The 6,668-nt window shown below is 33.4% G+C and overlaps 1 long non-coding RNA gene across 1 annotated transcript; it reads right to left on the reverse strand.

The window, feature by feature from the left end:
- Positions 1-5,270: 5,270 nt before the first annotated feature.
- Positions 5,271-6,232, reverse strand: LOC122323215. Its single transcript, XR_006246967.1, has 3 exons — positions 6,116-6,232; positions 5,630-5,724; positions 5,271-5,530 (listed from the first exon to the last, which is right to left on the reverse strand). It is a non-coding gene; the product is annotated as an uncharacterized LOC122323215 (long non-coding RNA).
- Between the last annotated feature and the right edge of the window lie 436 nt (positions 6,233-6,668).

The following is a 6,668-nucleotide window of genomic DNA, read 5'->3' on the forward strand; positions in this document are numbered from 1 at the left end:
ATAATAATGTAGAATATGTGGAACTTTAAGAGACATTTTCTCCATGACCTTCCTCTTCCGGTGGAAACATGAACCAACCTGCATGGAAACTACAAACAGAGGACAAGCGCACATCTTTCATATGAGGTAACAACATAGATAATCTATATTTAAATGTGTCTATCTTTCTTTATATTTATATATAAAGAGTTTTTAGTATTTAAACAACACATTTATTAAAAATATAAACAATATTTCTTATTCAAAATAATCATTTGTAGGCATATTACAAATAACAAAAGCAAAAGTTGAAATATAAAAGCAGTAAAATCCATTTTATATGGGGACATTTGTAATTGCAACTAATCGCATTGTTATGCAAAAAATACAATAATTCAAAAGAAATGTATTGAGCACTGTTTTAATTTAAAAAAAAAAAAAAAAATGAGGCTCATAGTCCAGGGCACACTCTAGGAACTGAAATACAGGCAGAATTGTGTCTCAAAACACCTGACCTCTGCATGGGCATATGATTTTCAAACATTAATACTACAGACAGTGAGCAACAGACTTTCAAAGCTTTGTTAAAGCACAACAAAATAATTGTTGGCATTTTTCAATTAATGTGTTAACATGATAATAACAACTTAACTTGGCCAGCCCTAAACCTTCAATTGCATAAATGCACTGTAAAATTCAAAACAGAGATCAAATACATGTAATAAAATCTTCACAGAAAATTCCTTCATATCGATGCAGTACTTGGAGTACATTATAAATTATACAATATATTTATACATTATAAACAGTGTTGGGGAAAGTTACTGTTTAAAAGTAATATATTACAATATTGCGTTCCTATTACATACATTACTTTTGCATTTTTTTATAAATAAGAGCTTGTTTTTCATATAAAATTATTTTTATATAAAATTAAAAGTTTTGTACCAAAAACTGTAATAAATAAAGCTCAGGCTGAAAGAAGAGTAAATTCACATCTGTACAGTAGAATGCAGGACAAGAAAGTTCGACACTCTTCAGCAATAAAAAAAAAAACAGAAGCACAATTATTAGCTGATCCAAATAATTTTTTTTTCTTATTGAACTGGATCATCAATGGTCAGCAGCAAAGACATCAGTTTATAAAGTGGGATTAGATACATTTGTGTTATTTAACATATTTAATTATTGCATTTCACTGTTGTAATTTATTTTGATGAATACTAAATCTTTTTCCATTCTTTTTGGTCACACTGACAGGCCATTAAGGGAGTGGCCCTTTGTCCCTCAGGTAAGAATCACTGAAAATTAATATCCATTGTCACTCCCTCGCACACAGGCTTTCAGTCACAAAACTGAAAAAAAAAAAGTAATCAATATGTTTTCTGTAAGTGAGTAAGCAAAATGATTTTCACATAATTTTGAAGCATATATTCTAGCCTAAAAGACTGGTTACTCTTACGTATTATGCAGAACTATTCAGTATGAGTTTTATGGCCTTATTTCAGCTACATGTTTTTCCAAAAATGTACAAACCATGCATCTATCTCTTTCACATCATTGTAGCAAAATTTGAATACAAAATAATTACATGTTGACCAATAGTATTTTATAAGTAGCTGAAATACACACAAATGTTAGGGCATGTTAAAACATCTCAATTCCTCCAAAAGCACCTCAGACCCAAAAGGGTTAAGCGTGGACACTCTAATGGTTCCTGTGAACAGTGTTTATCACCATGACAGCCGTCTGCAAGTCTGAGTTAGAGTGTACTTCTCGTGTATCCTGCTTGTAGCAAATGAAAAAGTATGCATATGAAACTGACTGCTGCACGAGCACAAAGTCTCTCTTTCCCCTGCACACACATACACCTCTCTATCTCTCTCTGCGTCTGCTTTGTTCAGGAAACTGTGGTTTAAGTTAAAATATGCTTCTCTAATTTTACATGCAAGTATTGCCCAAGATAATAGCACGGCTATTGTCTTTGTTTTATATGTATCTGATTTTGTCAGAGGACGGCTCAATTATAAATTAGGATTAACATCTTGGAAGTTAGATCTGGTTCCCTTTCAGTCAGTCACTAAGAGTCACGTCAGAAATGACAGACGAATTGGAATCTCGCTTCGAGAGACCAATCTACTTAAAGTGTATTAAACGAGCCAATGAACATTGGCATGCGCTAATCGCATCAGCACAGCACAAGTATAAATGAGAGCAGTCTGGACCCTCACATTGGGTATCAGCATCGCGCCATGAGCGACAAATGTTACGACAAATGTTTGCCACTAGGGCAGCAGAGTCACTAGCAATCTTCAAAAACCAACTCAAAACTCATCTTTTTCGTTTGCACTTGACCCAACATTGATAGCACTCTCTTCTTCTTCTCCTGCTCCTTCCTATCCTTTTCTTGTTTAAAAAAAAAAAAAAAAAAAAAAAAAAAAAAAAAAAAGCCTTGTGTCTACATACAATATGTGGGCACAGAAAGAAAAACTAATGTTATCAAGGAGGCTGTGTTTGAATCCATACGTGGAGGTTTATTGGGCAATATACTAAAAAGGATTCTTTAGTACTTCTTAAGATAAAAAAGTAGAATACGATTAAGATCATCTAAGTGTACTCAACTGCGTTTTAGTATATATTCATGTTGCCCTAAAATAGCCCACTTTTAACGTACTATTTTTATTTTTAAAAATTTATTAATTTATCTTGCAGCACACTTAAAAGCATATTTCATACAATAGTACACTCACGTGTAATATAAGTGGTAACTAAATAAATATTAGCCTTGCTGGGTCTTCGGGTTAACTTGGAGAAGAGTAAATTCTGTCCGATACAGAGATTCTCTTGTATGAGTTAATGTATTGAGTTAAATTCGGTCGAACAAACAGCACATCTCATGCATGAACATGCTCAGTCGGTGTTGAACTGCCTGAATAGGTTTAAAAGTAGGACGTTGGTTCCACTGAAGTATTTTCAGAGGCTCCTGGGGCATATGGCCATCTTAAGGGATGTCTTTGGGCCAAGCATGTACTGGTCCTGCAACTGATTAGGGGGTCCTCTTTCCCGTCGCATGTCGCAACTCACCTGCCACGACCTCCTCCGGTGTTCCAGTCTTACACACTGAACTCATAATAAAATTAATTGTCAGATTTTTTAAAGTTAAAACCGACACAAGGACCTTGTGAAATCAGCTTGTTTGTACTTGTGTGATGCACAAGGAAATTCAAAAGTTTATAACAATCTCAACAACTTTGTTAAAATGTTAAATACATTATTCTCATTTTCAAACACATCAATTCAATCAACTGCATCAAAAACACTGATATAAAACATAGTACTCCAATAAATAATATGCTAATAACTTAAAAAGCATGAAACTGTGTACATACCCACATCAGCGAAACTCAGATCTTCTGTGGTATGGAAAGAGAAGGTGACAAAATACTACATCTGCAGAAGCATTATCAGCCACAGGAGGAGCCTTCAAACAGCAATATCCATTGAGAACCCTTTTCTATGGAATTCACAGTAAATTAAATGTTATTTTTAACACTGTTAGATCTGCTAAGAGACAGATGTTAATAACATGGCTTTGAATGTGACTTAAAATGTCAACTAAGAGCTTAATTTGAATTGTCTTGAGTATTTTAAACTCGCCTTTTGGACACATCCCAAATTGTGTTTTAACCAATAGATAACGTTTTAGCTTGGGTTTGTTGGGTATGTATCCTCCCAAAATAATAAATCGTAAATGTTACCTTATCAGTCACATGGTCCAAACTTTCCCACTTACAGAGTATAGTTTTAAGACATGATTTCAAAAACACAATGATATGGTACATTTGACTAAGAAGTAACTGGAAGAAAAATTCCAGGCAAGGATATTCCTTTACATACATACTAAACATGAATAGGAAACATCTCTGTTAGGTACGTAACCCTTGTTCCCTGATCGAGGGAAGGGAGACGTTATATCATGAAGACAGACTGGGGTTTGCTTGGAGCCCTTATTAGCTCTGTTTAGAAAAAAACAGCAATGAAATTTGGCTAGTGCTTAACTAATTCTGTGCCCCTCCCTGTCACTAGGGTATAAATAGATAGATGTAACCCATCTGATTTGCTGAGGAGCCAAAACCGAGTCTTAACTCTCAGCGATGGTTTGAGATTGTGGCAAGGGGACAAAACGTCTACATTGTCACCAAGACGTTCCCTGTCTGTCAGTCACTAATAGTATTAGTGTAGATGCCATTCTTTTTACAATGTAACAAGTACATTGTGTATTATGAGGAGTGTTCCCAGTTCCGGCTGATCTAATTAAGGCAGCCTAACAATCCTTTAACAGATTTGAATAATAAAAACAAATTAATGTGTTATGTGTAGGCTAGGTTAAAAGATGTGTCTTTAATCTTTTAAACTGACAAAGTGTGTCTGCTTCTGAACAGTGTTCAGGATAATAAGTTTATAATAATTTGTTTATTCAATATAAAATGTCCTTTTTACTATAATAAAAATAATATGTGGGTCTATGACAAAATCATACTATATATAAATATATAGGTTACATAATACTCATATTAACATGCTCAAAGATGGTTTTTGTTTTTGTTTTACCTGATCCACATATGAATCCTGATGAACAGGGTCAGAATTAGTGAATTTGGGGCCCTATATATTTACACTCACATAAATCAGCCTTGAATGGTGCCCCATAACTGTGTACAGTGTTTCAACATTTTTCTTCTTTTTTGTTTCTTTCTTTATATGACATTTATTAATTTAGCAGACACTTTTATTTTATAATTTTGTAAGACCAAGAAATCACTGAGATATAACTTTTAAAACATTCTTTTTAAAAAAAGGGTGAGTCAGAAGTACAAAACAATATATTACATAGTATTATATTCAATAACACTAACCTGTTTAGGATACATTTTAGAACGATGTAACCAGCAGAGGTAGCCCAGTACTAGCAGTGCTCAACCTCTGGCTTCCTCTGTGCCCATTTCCTGTTTGAGGGCTTCGTAACCAGAGGTCCTCCATTTGCCAGTTTACCTGCCTTACTGAGCATTCCCTTCATTTGACTCTGATTATTACTATTGTGTATGATTTCTGCCTGTCTACCTGTTTCTCAAACCTGGATTTACCCTATTGGTTTGGTTGCGTGATCGGACTGATGTGCTGTTTATTGACCCATTGCCTGCCTCCTGCCTTTGCCTTTGGACTGGCCATCGTACTTGTTAACGGAACGCAAGGCTAATATTTATTTAGTTACCACTTATATTACACTTGAGTGTACTATTGTATGAAATATGCTTTTAAGTGTGCTGCAAGAGGTAAATAAATAAATTTTTAAAAATAAAAATAGTATGTTAAAAGTGTGATATTTTAGGGCAACATGATTCTACAATATTCTACTTTTTTATCTTAAGAAGTACTAAAGAATCCTTTTTAGTATATTAAGTACAAAATTAGTGTGCAAAAAGTGTGTTACATTATAGAAGTGTACTTTTTTACCTTTTTTTACCTGTGGCATTCAGTGTTCCAACAGTTGCTGCAAATAAATATTACTTAGCATTGATATTATTTTATTAGCCAATGTGACTTTTAAATATATTTTATTTAAAGTGTATTCTAACAAATATCCACTCACCTTAGAACCGTCCCTGCTCAGCAGCAGCATGTTGTGGAAATATTGGCAGTAGCAAGTCATAGTAATTGTGCTGCTACAGCGTACTCCGCCAAGACCTAATACATTAACATTGTCAAGTACATTACTATCTCAGAGAGTTGTCATGACAAAATTACACTTAATGAGTTAAATCATTCATAATTCCATTTGATCTAAATTTACCCGTTTTATCTTACAAATGACACATTAATAAATGTTAATGTACAAAAATTTAATTAAACTCAATGTTCAAGTAATAAAAATGAAATTGTAGGCTCTTATTTATGTCCTGGTTGAAAATAGCAATTAATTCATATTCTAATGTTGCTTTATGGTCAGATATAACAGGCAGAGGTTCGTTAACAGTTAGGCAGTCAGATTGGCAAACAAGTTCAAGGGATTTCCAAATAGCAAAGACAGTAAAGCAGGAAATGGGTCGTAATACAAACATCAATCCAATCAGGTTACCAGAATGCAGGGTTGATCCGAAAAGACAATGGTCAGAGTAAACAGGCAAGGTTATACACAAGATAGTAGTCAGAATAATCATGAGAGAAACACTTGGTAAGGCAGTAAAACTGGCAATACTTTGAGATGAGCCTTCCGTATGCTCTGGTTTTATGCTGGGCAAACAGGAAATGAGCGCAGAGAGTGGAGACGAGTCAGTACTGAAGGCTCCTCTGATGTTACATATATATACATATATATATATATATATATATATATATATAAATGCAAACACATGCATGTATATATTTCTGAATTTTTAAATATAAAGTGAAATATAATAATATAAATAAATATATATATATATATATAAAATGTAAATATTTTCTAAAAAAGTGTTTTTTATTATAATTGTTTTTGTTGTTATTTTTTTAAGTTGTCTATAAGCCATTAATTTGTCATTAGCAGTGCTGATGAGTTTACTCAAGCTCTTATTCCAAAAAATTAGGTATTCTAAAAATTTTCACTAGTAGTGTAAATGAAAAGAATGCTGACTATTATTTGTATTAGTCTT

Source organism: Puntigrus tetrazona, chromosome 18 (genome assembly GCF_018831695.1).
Source record: "Puntigrus tetrazona isolate hp1 chromosome 18, ASM1883169v1, whole genome shotgun sequence".
Lineage (NCBI taxonomy): Eukaryota > Metazoa > Chordata > Actinopteri > Cypriniformes > Cyprinidae > Puntigrus > Puntigrus tetrazona.